Source organism: Vigna angularis, chromosome 8 (genome assembly GCF_016808095.1).
Source record: "Vigna angularis cultivar LongXiaoDou No.4 chromosome 8, ASM1680809v1, whole genome shotgun sequence".
NCBI lineage: Eukaryota > Viridiplantae > Streptophyta > Magnoliopsida > Fabales > Fabaceae > Vigna > Vigna angularis.
This window is the reverse complement of record NC_068977.1, coordinates 24588768-24612329: the sequence shown is the minus strand read 5'-3', so window position 1 is coordinate 24612329 and position 23562 is coordinate 24588768. Positions and strand designations below refer to the sequence as shown.

Genomic DNA, 23562 nt, shown 5'->3' with positions numbered 1-23562 from the left:
TGTTGCCATCTCTTAGCCAAATCTTCAATTTGAGGATTATTTGTCTCTTCATTTGTTGTCTCTTGCAAGTCTTCTTCTTCACCTGCATCTGGTTCATCTGACTCAAAAGGTTTTTCCTCAAGGTTCACAATTTTATCAAAGAAAACATGCATAAATTCCTCTATTTCAAACATTCTCCGATTAAAAACTCTATATGCTTTACTTGTTACAAAATAACCAAAAAATATAGCTCCATCGAATTTAGAATCAAATTTTCCTAATTTTATTTTCCACTATTTAAAACACAACATTTGCATCTAAATATTTTTAAATGAGAAACATTTGGCTTTCTTCCTTTAAACAGTTCATAAGGAGTACATTTTAAAATAGGTCTAATATAAGCATGTTATTCAAAACATAACATATAGTATACATAGTGACAGCCCAAAAATGTTTTGGAATCTTTGATTCATTTAATAAAGTTCTCGCAAGTTCTTCTAAAGACCTATTCTTTTTTTCTATAACTTCATTCTGTTGTGGAGTTCTAGTTGCAATAAAGTTATGAGAACCAAATTCTTCACAAAATATTTCAAATGATTCATTTTGAAATTCCCTTCCATGATCACTAAGAATATATTTTATTTTCAAATTTTTTTCATTTTTAAATTGTTTTGCAAAATTTTTGAAAACTTTGAAAGTTTCACTTTTTAGAGTAATAAAGAATGTCGATGTATATCTTGAATTGTCATCAACTATAACTAAAGCATAATAATTTCTCCCAAAATTTTTTATTCTTGAAGGACCAAATAAATCCATATGCAAGAGTTATAAGGGTTTTTCACTTGAAACAATATTTTTTGAATTAAAAGATGATTTAATTTCTTTACCCTTTTGACATGCGACACATAATTTGTCCTTAACAAATTTTAGTTTTGGTAGACCAATTACTAAGTCTTTAGATATCAGTTTATTCAATTGTTGCATATGAATATGAACAGCTCTCTTATGTCACAACCATGAATTTTCTTCTTTTACTACTAAACATGAAATATTTTTATTTGATGCATTTTCTTAATCAAATAAATAAATATTTGCATGTCTAATACCTTTCAAAGAAATTTTAGAAGAATCTTTTGCATTGATAATGCAGTAATTAAGTTCAAAAGTTACCTTGAAACCTTTGTGACATAGTTGACTAATACTTAGTAGATTATGCTTCAATCCTTCTATAAATAGTACATCCTCTATCATCATGGTATCTACACTTCCTATCACTAGTGCAGTCAAGGGAAACGACAACGGTTATTTTCGCCCATAGGCAGCAATTCCTAAACCGAGGAATATACAGGTGAGACAAAAAGGGGTAGGCTTTTTGCCTCGGTTGTGAACCGAGGCAAAATGGGGTAGGATTTTGCCTTGGTTCACAAGTAACTCAAGTAGTAAAGTGATTTTTACTTTTTTTTTTGTTTTTTTGCCAACCTTTTTGCCTAGGTTGTAACCTAAACCGATGTTATAGAGGGCTTTCTGCCTTGGTTATGGTCACAATCGAGGTGTATTCCCCTATTTTTTTAAGAACAAGTTTGTTTCTACAACATTCCCAACTGCAAAAACAAACATGCATATATTTAACAACCCAGAACAGTCCAGAACAATCCAAAAGCATATATTTTCTATAAAAAATTTATTAAAACATAAATTCATTCAATGTAATCATAAATCAACTTCTTAGAAGCATAAATCAATTCAATGTATTCTTCAATCAAGTTAGAAGCATAAATCAATCCAATGTACAAATTTAAACTAAGAATAAATATGTTAAGGTAGAACTTACTATATCCTAATATCTACATACTATTATACAGTTGAATTATATATTTAGCCAGTGCTTTCCTCATGACTTTAAGTGACTTCTCTGGAATTGAAGTACTAAAATTGAATCTATGCATAAAACACAATGATTTCAATTAGTGTATATGAAATCTAAACTATAGAGAAAATAAAATTCAAAGCAAAATATTACTGTTTCCCATCCATTGGTAACATGTGCACGAATAGTGGTCATCATCCAATACATGATGTAGTAACCACACTCATGTGACCCAGTTTGTCTATTACACTACAGTATATCATCATAATTATAAAATGTTAAGTAACATAATTGGAATGGTATAAAATGTAACAAAGTATGGACTAAAATACCAAACCTTAAGGGTCAAACCATGCAAGCCTTTTAGCTTTAGCAATTGATCTCCCAAACAACATCATATGTGCTGCAAGGGAACTATTAAAAAAAATTGCTTTATCATATATTTATATAACATAGAAAGTTTAAACGTTGAGGTTCTTACCAATCTACTACTTGTCTAAGAGGGTTGGGAGGAGACTTGTGCAATGAACAAAACCATACAACAGTGTTCTTCAGTATAGAGATCACAAGTAGTTGCCAATGACGCCTGAAATTGGTAATCACTTCATTATCATATACTAAAATCATAATTGAAATTTTAAAGTTAAAAAACTTCACTTACCCAAGTATATAAGGGAAAAAATATATCTCTTTCCCCGTTCCAAAGCAACTGGTGATGTAAGCTTGGATGTCATCAAATCCATTTCCTTCATGAGTCATTTGGGGGTCAATGAACCCATATACATCATTGAACCCCATCTAGTTACTGACACCAAACATATACCTGAAATCAAGAAATGATCTGATATAAGTAACTTGATCAATCAAATTTATATAAAATATTTCTCATAAAGTTACATCACCCACAACTGAACGAGAGAAATATTAATCTCTTCTCTCCCGGACGCAAGCTCCTTAACATCTTGCTGATGCAAGTACAACGGGATCTCCGTATGTCTTCCAAATTTAGTAGAATCCCATGGTACAATCATCGGCGCATCAGAAATGATGTTACAAAGCTCGTCTAACACACCAACAGGGTCATCCTTGTATTGTATTCGTCTAACACATATTCATCTTAATCACCAAATAACAATAAAATTGATAATCCTATCACCAATATATCAATCTCAAAACAATTATTATCAAATACATATCAATCTAATCATCAATTAACAATACAATACAATTGAAATTTATTTGACCATTATATTAATCTAATTATCAAATGACAATAAAATTGCTACTCCTATAACCAATCATCAAACACATATTCATCTTAATCACCAAATAACAATAAAATTGATAATTCGATCACAAATATATCAATCTCAAAAATTATTATGAAATACATATAAACCTAATCACCAAATACCAATACAATTGCTAGTTCTACTTCTATGGCCAATATATCAATCTCCTAACAAAAATTATTATCAAATACAGAAAAACACAATGAAAGAACCGTGAAGTTGCCAAGTAGAGAGCCCTTCGCACAAAAGAAATGGAGGCAGCAGGAGAGCAGTTCATTCCGCCAAGATAGCGCAAGAAAACGAATTGGACAATGGGGCACCGTGGGCAGGAAGATTGGGCAGGTGGTTAGCATAAGCGTTTATGCCTCGGTTTGCCAAGGAACCAAGGTAGAAGCGTCTTCCAAAAAAGGCTGTCAGACGAAAAGTCTGATTTGTAGATTGGGCAGGTGGATGGCATAGGGTCCTATGCCTCGGTTGCCCTGTTAACCAAAGCAGTATACCGTTTATGCATCGATTCTCAATGAACCGAGGCACATAATGTCGCCTTAATTACAAAAAAATGTCACCGTATTTTTATACGCTTCGGTTTTAGCGAAACTGAAGTGTATATAGCGCGTTAAAAAGCTCGTTTTTTACTAGTGTATGTTTCCTATTCCAAGGATCTTTTCTTTATTGTTGTCACCATATGTGACATAACCTTGTTCCCTCTTCTTGAAGTTTGAAAATCCTTTTTATCCCCTATCATGTGCCTTGAACAATCATTATCAAGGTACTACATGGACTTCGTGAATTTTGAACTTATCTGCAAAATAAAAATAGAATAAGTTATTTTTGGTACTCAACAATTTTGTATGGGTCCGTTGGGTTAGCTAAACAAATATTTTTAAATTATTTTATAACCCAAGTATATTTTCCACAAGAAACACAATAATGTTTAATTTTACATTTGTTTGAGGTATGATCCTTTTTCATGCAATAAAAACAAGTAGCAACATTTGGTTTCCTATGAGTAGTTCTTTCTCCTACCCAAACTTTACGGGTTCTTCTATATTATTTTATTTTTATAATTATAATCATAATATTTTTTATTATATTTAGGAACATACTTAATTTTACTTTTATAATTATAATCGTAATAATTATAATTATATTTAGGAACATTTTTAATAACCTTTTTAATTTTTGAGTTATTTTTACTACTTTCAACATGAGTTGCTTTGTTTGGAGGCTTCTTTTTATTCAGAACATCCAATACTCTTGGATTAAAGTACTCCTTCTTGCCCTTCTAACATCATTCGTTCCTTCGTAAGTGACCCTTATAATCTCCAACATCTCTTGAGCATTCTTACAAATAGAGATCTTGTAAAACTCATCAACAGTTAAAGCATATGATATTATGTTACGAGCCCTTACATCCTGTTGTGATCTTCTTCTATCGTTAGTGTTCCATTAGGTTCCTACAAATTGTTAATAAAAACAGTAGGAACAAAATGACCATTTGTGACAGTTTTCCAAATCTCACGATCAACCGATTCCATTAAAATTTGCATTCTAACTTTCCAAAAAGCATAGTTTTCTCTAGTAAATAATGGAGGTCTATTGATAGAGGTATCCTCAGCAAAGGTTTGATGTTGCCTCGTCATTGAATTACTATCAAAGCAAGCTTTGATACCAATTGTCAAAGCAGTGTAACGGAATGGTTAGCATGAACAACAAATCAAGAGGGGAGTGAATTGGTTTCTTATCGTAAATCGTGCCTTTAAATATTTTCTCTTGTAATTTAAATTCATTAACAATAATTTAAAACAACTAAGAGAGTAAGGTAGAGAGAAAATTTGCACAAATGAATTTATATTGGTTCAGATCACAAGGATCCTACATCCAATTGTTAATCTCAAATGAGAATTAACTATCCACTATCAAAAACCAACAAATTGTTACAATCACAAAGAAAATAAACAAGTTTAAGGTTAGAACACTTCTTTCGTTACTCCAAGAGATGCAACTCACTTCCCTTGAAACTCATAAGGGATGAACACCTCCTTCGAATGCTTTACGAAGGATGACCACCTCCTTTGAATCTTCACAAAAGATGAAAGGTTTTAACTCAGCAAGAACAACAACACTCAATCTCCTGTGAAAGTTATCACTCTATGCCCACACCAAGTTCTCAAAGCCACATTAGAGAAACCTTAGAGCACACTTATCACAACATACAACAAAACAAATAAGCTTTTCGAAATTCACGTATTTCGTCTTTTAGAATAAGAATCTCAATCCAATATATAGAGATCTTACTCAAAGATACCTCCAAAAATATGTTGTCAACTATTTAATACGTGATATTCGATTATCTAATAACATAATCATTTACCTATTTGAAAACTCTCATAATAATCGATTATGGTAAGTCATAATCGATTATAGATAATCAATTATCATAAATTGATAATCAATTATTCCAAGACAAAATAAGCTAGTACTATTGTAATTGTGATAAATCTCTTTTAATCAAGGAATATATTGTAAACTGTATAATATTAATTGCTACATCTTATAGTTTGTATGTTTATACTAACTCCATAGACTAAATACATTATCTTTTATATATATATATATATATATATATATATATATATATATATATATATACACTTTTGCTAACTTACATAATCTTTTAAAATATATTAAATTTTAAATTAACAAAAAATATCTCTATATATATTATAAATTCTAAGTTCTAAGGTTAAAGATATTTAAATAATTTTTAATTTTTTTATTTTAAGTTAAAAATAAAAATTATTAATATATATATATATATATATATATATATATATATATATATATATATTATATTATGAATTCTAAGTTTAAAGGTTAAGAGGATTTGAATCATTTTTAATTTTTTTTATTTTTTATTTTAAAATAAAAATAAATTTTTTTAAAATATTTATATATTTAAAGTATGTCCTTTTTATGAGTAAAGAATATTTTGTAAACTAAAATTTGGTACACTTTAAGAGGTTAGATAAGTTAGCAAATCCTCTGTATATATATAATGCATTAAATTATATATTTCATTTAATTAATATAATAATTAATATCATTGAAATTGTGATGAAGGCACCCATTAAATCAATAAATGTATTCATTGTAAGCAGTAGAATATTAATTGTTAAGGACTACACACATCTCATAAATATTATTTAATGTTCGTATTAATTTTATAGTAATGAAAACAGCGTTTAATATTTACTCCATGGATTGAATACATTGTCTCATATATATATATATATATATATATATATATATATATATATATATATATATATATATATATATATTTATATATATATATATATATATAAATATATATATATATACATATATATATATATATATATATTAAACTTAATTATATGTTATTTTTAATTAATATAATAATTAATATTATTGAGTTTGTGATGAATGCACCCATTGAATAAATAAACAAGCGCGTGTATTTTAAACTGCAGAATATTAATTTCTAATGGTACATGTTACTGTTGATAAATTAAATGAAATTTATTTATTGTTTGTATTAATTTTATTCTTAGTTAAGTTTTAAATTTCTCGTAAATTGTTAAAATGTATCAATTAAAAAAAAATTTACGTAAACTCATATATATATATATATATATATATATATATATATATATATATATTAAACTTAATTATATGTTACTTTTAATTAATATAATAATTAATATTATTGAGTTTGATATGAATGCACCCATTGAATAAATAAAGTTGCGCGTGTATTTTAAACTGCAGAATATTAATTTCTAATTGCTACATGTTACGGTTGATAAATTAAATAAACTTTATTTAATGTTTGTATTAATTTTATTCTTAATTAAGTTTTAAATTTGTCATAAATATAACTATTTTCAATTAATGTTTTATTAATTTATTTTATATATGAAGTATTTAGAATTTTTATATTTTTTTCAATTGGCTCTTTACTTATATTTTTTTCAATTAGCTCTTTACTTATATTTTTTTCAATAATTGAGTAATGTGGTTATGAACTTATCCTACGTCTTACTAAATTACTTACGAAAAATATAAAATTTGGAATAATAATAAAATAATTTTTTTCTGTTTGTATAAATTAGAGGTATGAAATAAAAATATTATCTTGACATTAGAAAATGATAAACAAGACAGAACAATTTTTTATTAAAAAACCAACCATGTAAATTTAAGAGGTATATATATAATTTATAAAAAAAAACATAATTGATTATTCAATAATAAATTTAATAATTTAATGAAAATATAATTCATTTTAAAAGAAATTACTAAAATAATTTATTCTTTTTAACCTACTTATTTCATCTATATATAGGTGAGATTGAAAGAGTTGTCAAGCAAGTTATGAAATGGACAGCAACAGCCTAAACAAAGATGAAGAAGACGAGAAGGAGAAAAATGTATACTTTTTGAAGACTGAGATCCTAATCTCAAAATCAAATCAAGGAAATACCAAAGGTATCTCATTTATAGTTAATCACACTCAACACAAAACACCTATGCAGAGGACGCCATTAAAGTTCACTAAACCAACTTTAAAGCAATGTTGCATCTTATAATTTCTTTACTGATTTTTCTATATCTTTTTTTAAATTAGGAGAAACCTTTATGATCGGAGGGATAATCTTCCGGTTAAAGGTTAAAGGTTCTTCCTCCATTAAATGGTTAGTTCTTACTTCACTTCTATATTTAGGTTTTCTTCTTCTCTTCTTTCATATTACATCGAAAACAACTACTTTATATTAACTAACAACTTTTATTACAGTTGCCCCAAATTTCACATCCACAATTCGCTTAATTCGATGTGCAACATATAAGGGTAAGATCATTCTTAATTAATGTATGATTTTATTTGATATGTAAATGTTATAATATCTAATTATTCACCCACTAGATTCAATTTTTATTATATCTAGACATTCCTTCATGTTATTTACGAGTATTTGTTTTTTATACTACTTTCTCTAATTGTACGAACTTCCCTATTTAATTGAAATATCTGCATTTTTACATTAGTTCCTTGCTTTAAACCTTTGGCTGGTACAACTTTGAAATCTTTTATATTTTACAATTTTTATTTTATTTTTAAAACGTATATGTAAATTATCGTTATTAATACTGTTCTCGTACAATATTATCTCAACATGCTTAATATGTTTGTAGGAAGGACGAGGAATCCAGATGATCAATATGTTCAATGTACTCGCAGCCCATGAATCCTCATATTATTTGAAAAATGTGATGAGATGAATAGAAATGGGTTGCGCAATTCAAAGGATATGATTTGGTGAAAAGAAAGACGAGAGAGGAGATTCTGAATTTACAACGTCATTTTAGCTTTTTAATGTAATGTTATTTTTTTTCATAGTAATTATCATATCAGAAGAAAAAAGAAGTCATAATTTAAATGTAATTTCTACTTTTACTCCTTTGAAGTGTAATTTTAAGTTTTCAATCTAATATCATCTCTAAAATTTTAATTGGATTGCAATATAAAGAACTTTAATGTTTTAAAACTAAATGTATGACCAACTTCAATTACATTATGTTTGATAATAATTAAAAATATATTTATATTTTCATGTAATATAACAGTTTGTTTCATAAACTCTACAAGATAATATGAGTTTTCCTCTTATACTTCGATTTATTGATTCAATCAAACAAATGATAGCAAGACTTTGTTTCACTACTGTTCCTTTAAAAATACTTCAAGGCAGAAATTCGAAGTGTTTAAGCCTTTAATGTGTTTCTATTTATAAGTATTTCAGTCACGTCCAAGATAGAGATAATAATAAAATATAAATCTTTTTATATTTTGCTAAAATATCTTTAATATTATAAGATATGTTAATTAAATTTAACCGGTCCAAAGTAGATATCTTAAATTTTTGGACCGACCTTTGAGTGTTCTATCCATCTTTATGTATTAGTTGATTTTTAAACAAGCATTCCTATACTAGTTGAACTAGAATCAGTCACTTTACATCGGCGTACTCATCCTTACTCTTTCTTAAACTTTAAGACCTTTTTCATTTGAATAAATTTTGGAGAGTGATTGAATGAATTTGAGAGGATTTGAAGATAATTTTTTTGTTGTTTATTTGAGTGAATTTTGGAGGTAAGTGAGAGTAGATTTAGAAGTAAATTTTTTAATATATCACATCAATCAAATTCTACACATTAATTCTCACAAACTTTATTTCCAAATCTACTCTCACTTACCTCCAAAATTCATTCAAATAAACAAAAAAAAATTTACCTTCAAATCCTCTCAAATCCATTCAATCACTCTTCCTCAAATTCATAGTGAACAAGACATAAGTGAGCTTAAGTTAGTCACTAACAAACATACTAACCAAACTAACTTTAAATCTAATAATGAACTTTGAATATAACTTCCAAATCAAAATTATTATCCATATAAAATATACTTATATAACTCAAATTATAGCTACAAAATCAAATTTAAAAATCCTCATAACGTATACCTATAACATAAAAATGTACACATTAAATAATTTAGTTAAGATGACAGAATATTTAAGTATATGTTTATAAAAATATTGTTCAACCTAAATCGTATATTATTTATAAAACAAGCAATTTTAAATATAATAACTACCAATATTTAATAAAATACACGTACACTATCAAAATGTATTAAAATGTTAATCTAATTTTAAATGCATTAAAATGATTTTATTTTATTATTAAAGTATAAGCTGAAATAAGTATATTGAGATTTTGAAAAGACCTTTTCCTAAATTATTCTTTTGAAAATCTCACCTAAAATGTCTCAAAATCTAAGATCTTTCCTATTAAAATAATTTATTTTATAATATAATTTCAAACACTAGTACAATCAAGGGAAACGACAACGGTTATTTTCGCTCATAGGCAGCGGTTCTGGAACCGAGGCATATACAGGCGAAGCAAAAAGTCTATCCCTTTTACCTCGGTTGTGGACCGAGGCAAAAAGGATAAGATTTTGTCTCGGTTCAAAAGTAACCGAGGTAGTAGGATTTTGCCTTTTTTTTTTTTAAATGACTTTTCGCCTCGGTTCCCTTTTGAACCGAGGCAGTAGGTTGGAAAATTCAACAAAAAAAAAATCTAGCCAATTTCTTAACATTATTTGGAACAGAATTATTAAAACATAAAAAATCTTGTAAAATTAGTAATTTCTTAACATTATTTGCACCTGTATACTTATTTCATCATAACATCAAATAATATATATATATATATATATATATATATATATATATCAAATTTCTAAGAATTCATATAAGCAACTAAAATGTATCACAGTCAGCAGAAAACTGTAATCATTTCACAACATTTTGAATAGATGAAGTCCAATTTCTCTGTCCAGTGCATGGATACGTTGAAATCCCAATCCTTCTTCCCAAGTCTCTTACCTATCTCTTTCATTACTTCTACTGTGTATCAAAGCCAAACAAGAAATTAGTTTTAACTTTATAAACATAAATTCTCTATAAAACTTTCTACTAGAGAAAAATATGAAAAACAAAATTAAACATGACATCTTTATATAGTTAAAAAATTAGGTTGGATACTAAAAAGAAAATCCAAACAATTTTTATAAATTAATTCTAATTTGTAATGAAGTCAATTTCATTTTTTTTCTTTCATTTTCTTTAAAAGTTTTATCCAAAATATATTCCTATATAATGAATGAGTTGTGTACCTTCATCTTGAGGCAGAGTAGCTCCCCAAGCTGAAGAAGAGATCAAACAAAAGGCAAGAAACCAAAGAAAAAAAAGTAGATAAAAACTCATGTTGATGATGATGGCAGGAAAGCTCTAGTTTGAAAGCTCAAAGAAGAGCTTATGAAATGAAGCAGCTAGATATTCCCACAGAAAGAGAAAACTTTAAGGATTATATATAGAGTTGACAGTGTTGAAAATAATATATTCCCATAGAAAGAGAAAAATTCGGCCCCAGCTTACTACTAGGTTTATGACTGAAAGACTTTATTTGCCAACTTGTGTCTAAACAAGAGAAAATAGAAAGTGTTGAATAGAAAAGTTGAAGGTTGCTTTGAAACTCTGGCTAAGTTGTTACTACTTGAGTTAAATATATGAATGTTGATGAAGTATGAAGGAGGCTTCACGTGCATACCTTGAAATGTGCGTCAAGTCAGAATTTTGTTTCAATTTATGATAATTTTTTCAGCAAGTTGCTAGTTATGATAATTTGATAACAATTACGGTGTTTCTAGTTATAAAAGTCTTGTTTGTTGGTTAACAAAGTCAATGAAGTGAGAAATAAAACAAATGAACCTTGATGAAGCAGAACAATCCAATCAATAACTTGATGCAAAAGGGCAAAGCAGATAGCAATGTGAAGGGCAAAGCAGATAGCAATGTGAAGCACAAATGGCAAGAGCAATGTCAGAAAGATCTCCATCAGCTAACCAGAACAAGAGCTAACCAGAACAAAGACTTTACTCAATACTATATTCAATAGAACAAAGACTTTACTCAATACTATATTCAATGTTTCAAACAAGAACTAACTAATTATCCAACAAAGTGAAAAAAAATCTGCTTACCATCATCTTCCAAGCAAGATACCCGGTTGACCCTCCTTTATGCCCTTCTTTATCCTCCGAAGCATAAGGGATTCCGCGCCTCAAAACCTCTTCCACAAACAAGACAGCTCCTTCCTTCTCCCCAATTCATCTTCCCCAGCCCCACTCGCATTGACGCAAACCCCTCTTCCTTTCTCATCCCATTCATCCGTAACATAAATTCAATCCCCGACAACCTTCCTCCTCTAAGGATATCCAACAGCGCCCCTGTCACCCCTCCAATCGCAAGGCTGACTTCGATTCCCTCTCCAACACTTCCTTCCGCCACTCTGTTTTCGCCACCTCCGCCCCCTCCATACCCTCGCGCCGCCACCACGTCGCGACTTCCACCATCCCCAAGTCCGACGCTTCCACCATCGACTCTGCCTCCGGCCGTTGGGTTAGTTTTCATTGTCAGACCCCCGCCGGTCCCCCTTTCCCTACTTTCAACCTCATGAATAGATCTGAATCAAGAAATCAGTAAAAAAAAAGAAATGGAAAGGGAAAAGAAGGTTGAACCTGATGTTGGAGACCTGATGTTGGAACTTGTGGTAATCGCCCTTCATCTTGAGGTAGAAGACCTTAGAATCGCCGGAGGAAGCCGAGGGAATAAGGCGAGAGTTGAGGAGCTTGAGAATACCGTCGCAGATGTTGGAGAGCTCGAACTCGATCTTGGATCGATAGTCGCGGATGACGGTGACGTGATCCTCGTTGTCGCGGCTCTTCCTTCTGCTCGATCGAGGAGATGATGCGCCACGAGGCGTGGCGCGCTCCGATCACGTTCTTGTAGGCTATAGAGAGGAGATTCCTCTCTTCGATGTTGAGTTCCTCGTTGTCTGCAGCAGTGAAGTGGAGAGCATTGCGCCAAAGATATGAAGGCAGCGGCGGAGGGAGGAGGCGGCGTAGGGAGCAGAAACGCAGAAACGTAAAGGAGGAAGCAGCGTAGTTGTGGAGGTAGGAACGCAGGGGAAACACGCGAAAGAAAACAATGGCATATGTTTTTACTGCCCTAGACCAGACCTGCTAACTCCGTTCCCAAAAACCCGAGGCAATATCCAGACTACTGCCTCGGTTGTGATGCCACCCGATGCCTAATCCTTTAAAAAAAATTATTAAAAAAGCATACACCTCGGTTAGGGGAAACCGAGGCAGTATTAGGAATATCGTAGAGTTATATGCTTCGGTTCACTTAAAGACTGAGGCAGTTACTGCTTTAGACACCAGTTAGTGAGGAACCGAGGCGTATACCTTGACTTTTATTACAAAACTGCCACTGTCTTTTTATACGCTTCGATTTTTACGAAACCGAAGCGTATAAGGCGCGTTAGAAACTCCTTTTTTTACTAGTGAAACAAACAAAGTTTTCATACTGAAAATATATTTAATTTAAATAGAACAACCTATATTTCATAAAATATTCAAAAGTTAAAACTTTTGTAAGAAGACAGTTTATTTTTATATTTTAAAAAATTAAACGAAAAACCAATTTATGAAACTTTTATGATTCATAAATTTCATGATTTTATTTTTTGAAGATAAAATAATTAAAAATAAATTTTTAAAAAATAAACTATATTGTATAACATATTCTAAAATGACGATTGTGTGATGTGTTTATATTGTAAACTATAATGTAAATTTATTTATCTCTAATGTGTATATAATAACATTATCTTTCACTATAAAATAACAATGAAAGTATAATTAAATTAAATAATATAAATGTTTTATAAAGCACTATTATTTTTATGAAATTAATCATTTGGCAGTTATTTTTTGTAAAAATAATATTTTTAACAAAAAAAATTATTTCATTAAATTTGTGACTGAATTTTAGGTAATATAAAAAAAATAATTATTTATGAATGTGGGATTATGAGATTACTTGTAAGGACTTTGATTATTGACTAAAAGAGTACAAATGTCCCAAGATGGAGGGATCACTACAAAAAAGAAGGGCATTACCGAAGGCCAGAAGCCCTCGGAAACCGCCCAAAACCGTCGGTAGAAGGTAATTACCGAAGGCTTATCGATGGTCAAAGAGCCTTCGGTAAATCCCTTGTCGCTAACATTTACCGAGGGCTTCTGCCCTTCGGTAATTACCGAGGGCCAAAAGCCTTCGGTAATTACCGAGGGCCAAAAGCCTTCGGTAATTTCCTTCTAAAAGATAAACAATCATACATTAAAAGCATCTAAAAGATTGTTAACAGGTTCATGCTCATGAGCCCAGGGCTACTTGAAATGTTGGAGTGAATCTTTGCGGGAGCTAACAATCAATCCCTATTAAAGTTTAAACAAAAGATTAATGAAATGGAAGATGAGAATCTACTTCGAACAGGTGGGGCTAAATTGGGTTTTAGACAACCTTTGAGTCCACCAACCAAATATTCTTGTGCACTTCCTCCAGTGGAGCATTTGTCTGCATAAACAAATGTAGTTTCTCAATAACTAAATTTCATGCATTGTTCACATTTCAACATTCTGACCATCCGCCACAGGAAAAAAAAACACAACACTAAAAGCAGCTAACAAACCTGTTTTGATGTTTCAAGTGCTATGAGCTCTGTTATTCCAGTGCCAGCCTGCAACCGCAAGACAATGCAATTAAGCCAGAAGGATAAAAACAGGCCAATCTTTATCTATGACCAATAAGGAACGTGAGCCCAAAATTGTACACATTCACCTCTCCAGCACCAAGAAACAAGAATCTGTGATCAGTTAAATTACCACCAACCAATTTCAGAGCTGCAACTAATCCAGCAAGGACAACCGATGTTGTTCCATAGAACACAGTAGACACAATATCAGGGCTGGTTATAGGTTATAAGTATAGGTAAGTACCTGAATTCATTAGTGAACAAAAATTTCTTACCTGAATATCATCATTAAAGACCAGATGTGTTGACCTATATTTCTCAAGCAGATCAAAAGCATTGTGGTTTGCAAAGTCTTCAAACTAAATACATGACAAAACAGGTATAGAAATCAGAAAAACGAAACTAGCAAAGACTACAGTATAATATGCCAAGAAATATTGTCTCTTGAAACACTTGTTAATACCTGAATTAGGACTTTTTCTCCATAAGTTTGCTTGAGTGCTGTCATAAATTCGTGCATAAGCTTGGCGTACTCCTGGAACCAAAGAAGTTGAAACAGAGTAGGTACTTAGCATAATAGGAAATTAGGATGCCTGAAATTAAAAATTACTAATTTCACATAATTGAGCAAGGAAAATAAATCACGAACCTGCCCAGTTGCACGTCTTTGCTTTAGCCCAATGTATAATTCATCATTCAGCAATTGCTCATTGTTTGTACCCACATCAATGGTAATAGGCAAACACTGAAAAACATAACATTACAGGATTACTAAGAAACAAAAGTTACAATATGCACAACAATTTGTAATGTCCGAAAAAAAAGGTTAAGATCTTCAGACAAAGAAACAGATGATTATATGTTTATGACAGTCATAACTTATAGGTTAACAGTGTGATCAAATATACTTACAGCTGATGGGCGAACTCCTCCAAGTGCTGTATATAAAGAAAGTTTCCCATCGGTATTCCCATTCCCTAAGAATACAGTAAAGCAGAGATTATAACATCAGATTTTGTGATTCAATATAACTCATAAATAATAAATGTAAACAGGTATAATGGAATTTACCTGACAACCAAGATCACCAAGACCCAGGATTCGTTCTCCATCAGTTACAACTATGACTTGGATGTTCTTCTCAGGCCAATTCCTTAGTACTTCACGGATCTTCCCCCTTTAAGTTCAAGTACCACCCAAGAGACAAAGGAACAATAAAATCAATACAACCAGTGATCACTTACAAAGCATTCTAGGGGAATAAAATAGAAATCAAACAGATTGAAGAACATCAACACACACTGCTGCCACAAGAACATCAAACAGATTGAAGAACAATTAAACTCAGAACAAATTTTTAAACGCACAACTTACCTCAACCAAGATAGCCCTAGACGATGGCAACCTTTGTAGAGCACGACACCGATAGAAGCCCACAGTGACCCCTCCAACGAAGTCCGTTGACCAAGTTCCTTTAACTTCAGAGCACATCGTGGTGAGGTCGCCAGAACACCGTTGATGAGAGGGTCGCACCTCCCACAAAAGTTGATTGCAAAATTAATGCAGTATAGACTAGGAAGTGACTCCTAGGTCGTCTCTCAAGGACCAAATGTGGTTCGAGTCTTAGGTCTAACACGTAGTGGGGGGGGGTTGAAAGAGTTTTTGTGATTCGAAATGAACTAAATTAAAACTGGAAATTAAATACAACCAAACATAATTGAAAACATTGAATTAAATGGACAAAGCATGAAGACCGAACGCTCCTACAGATGTTCGAACGGTTCTACATTGAGACCGAACGGTCTCTAAGCCAAAGGTGGAAATTGAAATGCAGGTAAGAAAGGCTGAACAGAACAAAACAGCATGAAAACAGTAAATTGAATGGTCCTAAGCAAGATGTTGAACTAATTAAGATGCAAGAAATAAATGACAAAGCACATCAATGCTCTTAAATTGCAATTTGAACTAACAAATTAAATGCACATAAAGCTTGGAAATTGTAAAACAAAAATCACCACCGATTCTAACATCAACACAATGGAAAGAGACTTTTTTTACAGCTAAAGCAAAATAAAAGACAAATAAAAAAAAGAAAATGCTTTTCTAAAAAAAATACAAATGAGCGTGTGTGCTGCTGTTACCGATTCCTTCTTTCCAATTAAATAAAACCCTAGAGCTAGAAGCTTCCCAAACAAAGAACGTTTAACAGCCAAAGCTTTAATCAACACAAAACCAAAATGATATGACAATGAGAAATCAGCAAAAAAAAATTAACATAAGCTCTTCATTCATCCCATTGAAAATAATGTTCAAAGCCAAAAACCCAAAGAAAATGAGTGTGACCTCCAGCCAAATGTATGCATGCTGCTTTAACTTTAAAAAAAAAAATACAAAACGGTGCTCTCCATTGGATGGCTGCTAGAATAAAATGAAAGATGATTCTCGTTGGCGGCTTCCACACGTCCCAACTCTCGGTGGCTCCCCTTTCTACAAGAAAGAAAATTAAATCTACTGGACATCACCGTCCATCAATGCACCGTTGCTTCCAAAAGAAAGAAAAATGAAATGTGCTTTTTCCTATATTCTGGATGTATCCTATGTCTAAAAACAACGTTCCAGCCAGCTCCTTCCTCTTGGTGGCTATAGCTGAGCTTCTTTAATCTCTTTTTCTCCAAACTTCTAGACCTACCTCCACGTGCCCCATGCCTAGCTGGACCGCCTCTCATACTACCAAATCTGGACGCTGAAGTTATTTCCGTGTGCACCCCTCCAAGCTTGCGGATGGAGCTTCCAGAATCAGGCCGTGACACTCAAGCTGCTGGATGCCACCCCTCGTGCTTGCTGGACGCGTCAGCTACTGGATTGTGTGAATGTTGGATGTTGGACTAACATGAGTGCTGGATGCTCCCAATTTCATTTGTCCATGGGCCCCCCTATGCCAGCAGCTGTCTTCTTTTGCTGCACCCCCATCTGCTGGATGCGTGATGAAATGAAGACTGGATTAGGCCTTTGCTTCAATTTGCTGGACGCGTGCAGCCAAGTGTGGGCCGGGTGTGCTTCTCCCTCTGCCACCACATGCTTCCAGCCGTGACACACATTTCTTCTGCTGGACCGTTGCTCATCCATTACGTGTGCACCTCTCCAAATGAATCTAGCCCATTGCTTCCTCTCCTCATTCCCGTGAAGCCTATTGTCTTCAAACGCACACTGCTGGACTGCTTGGACGTGAAGCTGCTGGATCAGCTGGACCGTGTGTGCTTGCTCTCTTTCTTCCAGCCAGCAGCCTCTGATTTCTTCCGTGTGCACCTCCCATTCTCTCCAAGCACACACCTTTTGGACCTGCTGTCCGTGTGCTACCAACATCAGCCCTCTCCTCAGCGTTGCACACCAAAATGAAGGCCCCTTTCTCTTGGACCGTGGTGGGCCTCGCTGGACAGCGCGCCCCCTGCATTCATCCAGCACACCTTCTTCATTTAAAAAGAAGCCTCTCCAATCAAGCCCATCTCTGTGTGCACTCCCATAATTTAAATCCACACCTCCTCACTCATTTTAGTTTAAAGTATATTGATGTGGCATTTTCTTTTGACCTCTAAATGTTCCAAATTGTATTTCCAACATTTTCCCTGCAATTAATAATGCAAATAATTTGCTCAAATAATCTAAATTAATTAAAATTAGAATTTTTGGTCAAATTAAGCACAATTAGTAAAAATGGGAAAATACTGGACAATTAAGCACAATTCCCCAATTAATTCTAGCACAATAAACTAAGTGAAGTGAACAAAATATTGACTCATCAACCGTCGTCAAGTCGCAACACCAACCACCACCCTCGACCAGCCCCCTCGGAACAATTAATTTCGTCAACCACCACCCTCCTTACCGTCATTATCCTAACGTCCACACACCAATTGCAGCAACAAATGGGTTAAACTGCAGTTCTGAAGTGAGAGAGAAAAATTTGGGGGAGAGGTTCTGCGGAAACAAAAATTGGGAGAATAGAGAGGGAAATCCCAAATTTGCATTTCATTAGGTCGATTAATATACCGACAGCCTATGGAGCCTCCGGTAAACTTAAAAAACCTTCGGTAATTAATCACTTACATGACCGTCGGTACATCCTTCAGTAAGTCAACTTTATCGAAGGCCCTCATAGGCCGTCGGTATTATTCCTTCAGAAAATAATGCTTTTCCTGTAGTGGATAATGTCTCCGACCAAGCCAAGCTTCAATCACAAGGATTAATTGTTGAGTTATAACCGGTGAATAAGTAGAAACCCACCATCTTCTCATGAGTTACACATGTCGAAGGTTTCTTGTGATGATTGTGGAGGCATAATGTGCTACATTGTTAATGTTAGTCTGTTATTCTTCCCATAGTCACCTTGATGATTCACGCTCCTCCTAGTCCTTGTTCACTACAAAAAAAAATTAAATTACATACAGCCAAAATCCGTATATAAGACTCAAAATCCGTATATAACACTTGGTTACATACAGCTTACATACGGATCAAAATCCATATATAAAACTGACGTAGTTAAGTTATATACGGATATATCCGTATATAACTTATATAAGTTATATACGAATTTATTTATATATAATTTATCTGAAAAATTCATATGTAGTTACATACGGAAATATCCGTATATAACTTTATGACTTTATAAAAAAAATTAAATAATCCCATTTCTGCATCCAATAATTAGAAGTTTTATATATTTGATAAATGTCAAACACAACTGCCAAATTACAGAAAATAGTATCAAATTATCAAATAATAACTGATTGTCCTTTACATAGTAGTAAACTAAACTACTTATACAATTGCCTATCGGTGAAAAACTGTCTAGGAATTGCTCCACCAATATTTGAAGCTCCACCAACTAGCCATTTATCATCAAAGTGGTGGCTCTAAACCCCAAATCGAGAATCTTCAACTCTTGTATTAATGAATAATTTAATAGCTAGTGTTAAATCCAATGAAATGACCTATCAAAGTGATAATGAGAAACCAAGTTATAGAAAGAGTTATAATATTATAGTTAAAACTGCAAGGTTTATAAGAAAAATAAAGATAATTTATCTTGTTATAAAAAATGTATAGTAAATTGTAATAAGAAATTAACTCCTAAAAGTGAACAATAATAATTGAATATAAAAAGTAAAGTGTAATAATAAATTAACTCCTAAATTGTAATAATAAATTAATTGAGTTTGATTAGATGAACATGGATTAGTATAATAATTCTAATAATAAGTATGAGAAATTTTAAAATTTCAAATAAAATAGAAAAGGTAGCTACAATTGAAAAAATTTAGTACCAGCACAAACAAAGAGAGCAAGATGATGGGGCATTCAATACAAGAAAAAGAAAACAGATCAAGAAAGAAAAGCTATAAAATAAAAGAACATGCAGCTAAAATGAAAAGAAAAATAGAAACATGACGATTGAAATGATTCAATAGCAGTTTTAAAAATACAATCCAACACAACATTAGCATTAGTGATTAGAAGAAAGGAGCCATACACATACTGTTGTAAAAGATAATATCCTCTAAAATATAAAAACATTTTTTATTAACGTATATATCTTAGAAACCTTTACTTTATATCTTAGAAAAAAGATTTAATTTTCTTTCATAATTAATTGCTTTATATCAAGTAGTCCACATTCCATAATAATTTGGTTGCAAATAACTATGCCTCTGAGATTGCTACATCGATCTGACCAGAAAAGCCAATAGAAAAAAACACACCAGTCCAATTTGGAAGCCACATCCAAGGAAAATGTAGATTCAATTGGTGTCATGGCCTCCTCAGCAGTCTGCATAATGATGTAGAAATGTTTTCTATTATAAAATCAAGCCAATATAATAGATATATCTCGGTTAGGATTTATCTTGAAACTGAAACAGAGGATTGTCTGAAAGAGTGGGTAAATTATAACATCCATAGACTACTATTACTGGGATTGTTACCGTAAAACAATAAAGAGAACCCAGCTAAAGCTCTTCAGAACATGTCCAGTTGCTAAGCAAAGGAACTGGCATGGATGATGAAGCAATGACCATACATACAAATTTAGATTTAAAATTCGAAAAATCATATGATAGTTACTTCTTTGCCAGAAAAACATGCTCTCCTAACTTGGGCACTCATGATCTACAGCTTTAAACACAGCCAAAATATCATACATTTAGGGGCATAAATTGTCTCATTGGCACAGTATATTCACTTTTCTAGGTATATCAGGAGCAAATTTCACGCCATTCATATATTCTGATGTAGGTAGTCTTTAAAGAAATGACAACTGTCAAATTCTTTGTAACATATAGATGGCAAGAGATAGAACTATCATAATGCCTTTCTCCAAGCCAACAGTAGCTATCTTCTCCGTGAGATCTAATGCTCCGCTGATAATTGTTGCCTCTTCATGAAAGCAACTTTCATGATCTAAAAAACTACATACAGGAGCCGAAATAAAATAAAAGACGGAAAATTTTTAAAAAAAATCAAAATGAAAAACCATTAAATCTCAGAACGATTTGAAATGAAACAAGAACACAAGAAGACTGCTCACTTTCTATGTTGATCGTTTAGAATCTCCGCAGCAGATTTTGTCACCACTTCCTGGTTTTGGTTCAAAAACAATCCCAACAGCACCTTCAGTCTTCAATCCAGCCTCTTCTTTGGGTTTCAAAAGAGTAGTAGCGCCGAAACGCCGTCGGGTGTGATTGATTTTGCGGCCACTTGACGGAAGAGCCTCCGAGGAGATGACCAAAAGAGCGACGCAGACTCGACTCGAACTCCTTCGAAGCTTCCTTGATGAGCAAACACAGCGAAATAATTAGACGGACTCGAGATCGAGCGCGAAACGGAGAATGATTGGAAGAAAATGTTAAAAAACCCTAAACAAATGAATAGAAGCCAGAAGGATTGGGGGAAAACTCCAAAATGGAGGAAGTACCCTAATCTGGACCGAAGGAACCCTAAAAATGGGGAGAAACTTAAAATGAACCGATTAATCGGTTCAAACACAAGATTGATCGGTACAAAAGTGTTGAAACGGCGCAAATGGAGGTTTAATTGGTGGAAATCGAAGAACAAACGGCAGAAAGGGTTTTAATTAGTAGAAAAGTGGTTTTAATCGGTTAAAAATGAAGGAAAAGTGAAGAGGAGGATGAAACTCTAAGATTCGGAAGTGGTTCTGTATATGAAAGTGAAAATAGAGAAGGAGAGTGGAGAGTTAAAGTTAGGGTTGCAGAGGGATCTGAGAGTGTAGAGTTAGGGCTTGAGAGAGATTTGAGAGAACACACCTCGAGTGAGTGTTCTACCAAACCAGCTTCGAATTAATGAAATATAATTTCAATTTTTTTTAAAATAATTAATTTCCAGTAAGACAATACTTGCTTTTACTTACGAGTACAGATTATAACATTTACATACGGATGTTATTCATAAAAAACTCTCCCGCCATCACGCACGAAAAGTACATACGGATTTTATATATGGATATATCTGTATATAAAATCCGTATGTAAAATCCGTATATAACACTTTTTATAGAATCCGTATATAATATCCGTATGTAATATTTATGTTATATACGAATCAAAATCCGTATGTAATTATCGGTGGATAATAACCCTTTTTCTTGTAGTGGTTGTAGGTTGAATGATAAGACTTTGTTGTATCTTCAAGGACTCCAACTGGTCCAAGGTTGATACCTTAAATGTTTGGATCGATATTTTTGATTGTTTTGTACATTTCGAGTATCGAGTAGGTCTCCAATAGGAGGCCATACCGTAATTTAACAAACCCAATTTTAATTTAGAAATAATAAAGTCAATATGATATAGAAATCCAATATATAAAAACTAAAACATTATTTCTTAAGTTAAGACAAACTCAACATTTAATATTAATTATATACCTTGTTTAATATATGTAATACATTTAATTTTAATTATATGTTATATTTAATTAGTATAACAATCCATATTGTTATATTTGTGATAAAAATCCTCTAGTCCAATTTTCAAATTTTTTAACTTTGTCGTAAATTTTGAAAATATTTCATCAATTATCTTCTACTGTGGAGAATCAATTAAATATAAAAAATGGTTTTTACATTTTCTACTATTTGCATCAAGTCTTTTGCATCTAGTTTATCGATAACCAATCTTTTAAATCTTGATATTATTGATAAATATCATGACACTTTAATAGAATGACAATATGTTTTTTCCTCATCTCTATTTCCGTCAAATTTCTTTTTAATCATGACATTTAATGTGAGAGTTTTAATGTATCAAACTCAATTTTGTTAGGACATGAATGTATATTCATGTCATAACCATTCAACAATATATATATATATATATATATATATATATATATATATATATATATATATATATATATATATATATATATATATATATATATATATATATATATATATATATATATATATATTTCTCATAGTTACGATATTTTTACTACTAAAAAAATAGAAAATAATGACTAATTTTAATGTGCATTTTTACAAAATACATTGACAGAAACCACCAAAGTCGCCCTCACCTTTCACTAACCACGAAAGTTGCCCTCCCCTCATTATTTACCAACCATTAGAGTTGTAGTAGGCCACTTCACTAACCAGACCAGGCTCTTTTTGAACTAGGTCCTTATGAACTAAAAGCAGACCCATTCCTGAACCAGCTTGAGCATGACCCTTCACGAACAAGCTTAACGAACGACTTTCATGAACTAGACCAAGAAGCACAAATGGAAAGCATAAACCCTTTGCGAAAAGTTAATTAATCAAGTAAATGAATACAATGTCTATTGGTTTATTTCTCTAATTTATGTGGGGTTTTATGATGGGTTTTACGTTTTGGTTTTGCTTGATTTTATCACGTATTTGATTTTATTTTATTCAGGTTTTCTTGAACTGGTGTGTGGACATGCTATATGGTTTCCAGATTTATGATGTGTGAACTTGCTGGTGTGTGAAATGTTTATTTAAGACATTAGTAGAAGATTCCACTATGTAGCTGGTAAGATCAACCATCTTGGTCTCAATACTGTCTTATGCACTTACTGGAACTATAACAACATTAGGAAAGTGATAGCAACCTCCTTAAG

The 23562-nt window shown here is 32.1% G+C and overlaps 3 long non-coding RNA genes across 3 annotated transcripts; all 3 read right to left on the bottom strand.

Annotated features, from left to right (window-relative positions):
* Nucleotides 1–13990: 13990 nt before the first annotated feature.
* On the bottom strand, nucleotides 13991–14591 carry LOC128193647 (uncharacterized). Its single transcript, XR_008245064.1, has 4 exons — nucleotides 14493–14591; nucleotides 14344–14391; nucleotides 14175–14228; nucleotides 13991–14089 (listed from the first exon to the last, which is right to left on the bottom strand). It is a non-coding gene; the product is annotated as an uncharacterized LOC128193647 (long non-coding RNA).
* A 296-nt stretch (nucleotides 14592–14887) lies between these two features.
* LOC128193616 (uncharacterized) lies at nucleotides 14888–15651 on the bottom strand. Its single transcript, XR_008244968.1, has 4 exons — nucleotides 15478–15651; nucleotides 15319–15383; nucleotides 15056–15151; nucleotides 14888–14941 (listed from the first exon to the last, which is right to left on the bottom strand). It is a non-coding gene; the product is annotated as an uncharacterized LOC128193616 (long non-coding RNA).
* A 3509-nt stretch (nucleotides 15652–19160) lies between these two features.
* On the bottom strand, nucleotides 19161–21794 carry LOC128193559 (uncharacterized). Its single transcript, XR_008244878.1, has 3 exons — nucleotides 20993–21794; nucleotides 20169–20873; nucleotides 19161–19400 (listed from the first exon to the last, which is right to left on the bottom strand). It is a non-coding gene; the product is annotated as an uncharacterized LOC128193559 (long non-coding RNA).
* Between the last annotated feature and the right edge of the window lie 1768 nt (nucleotides 21795–23562).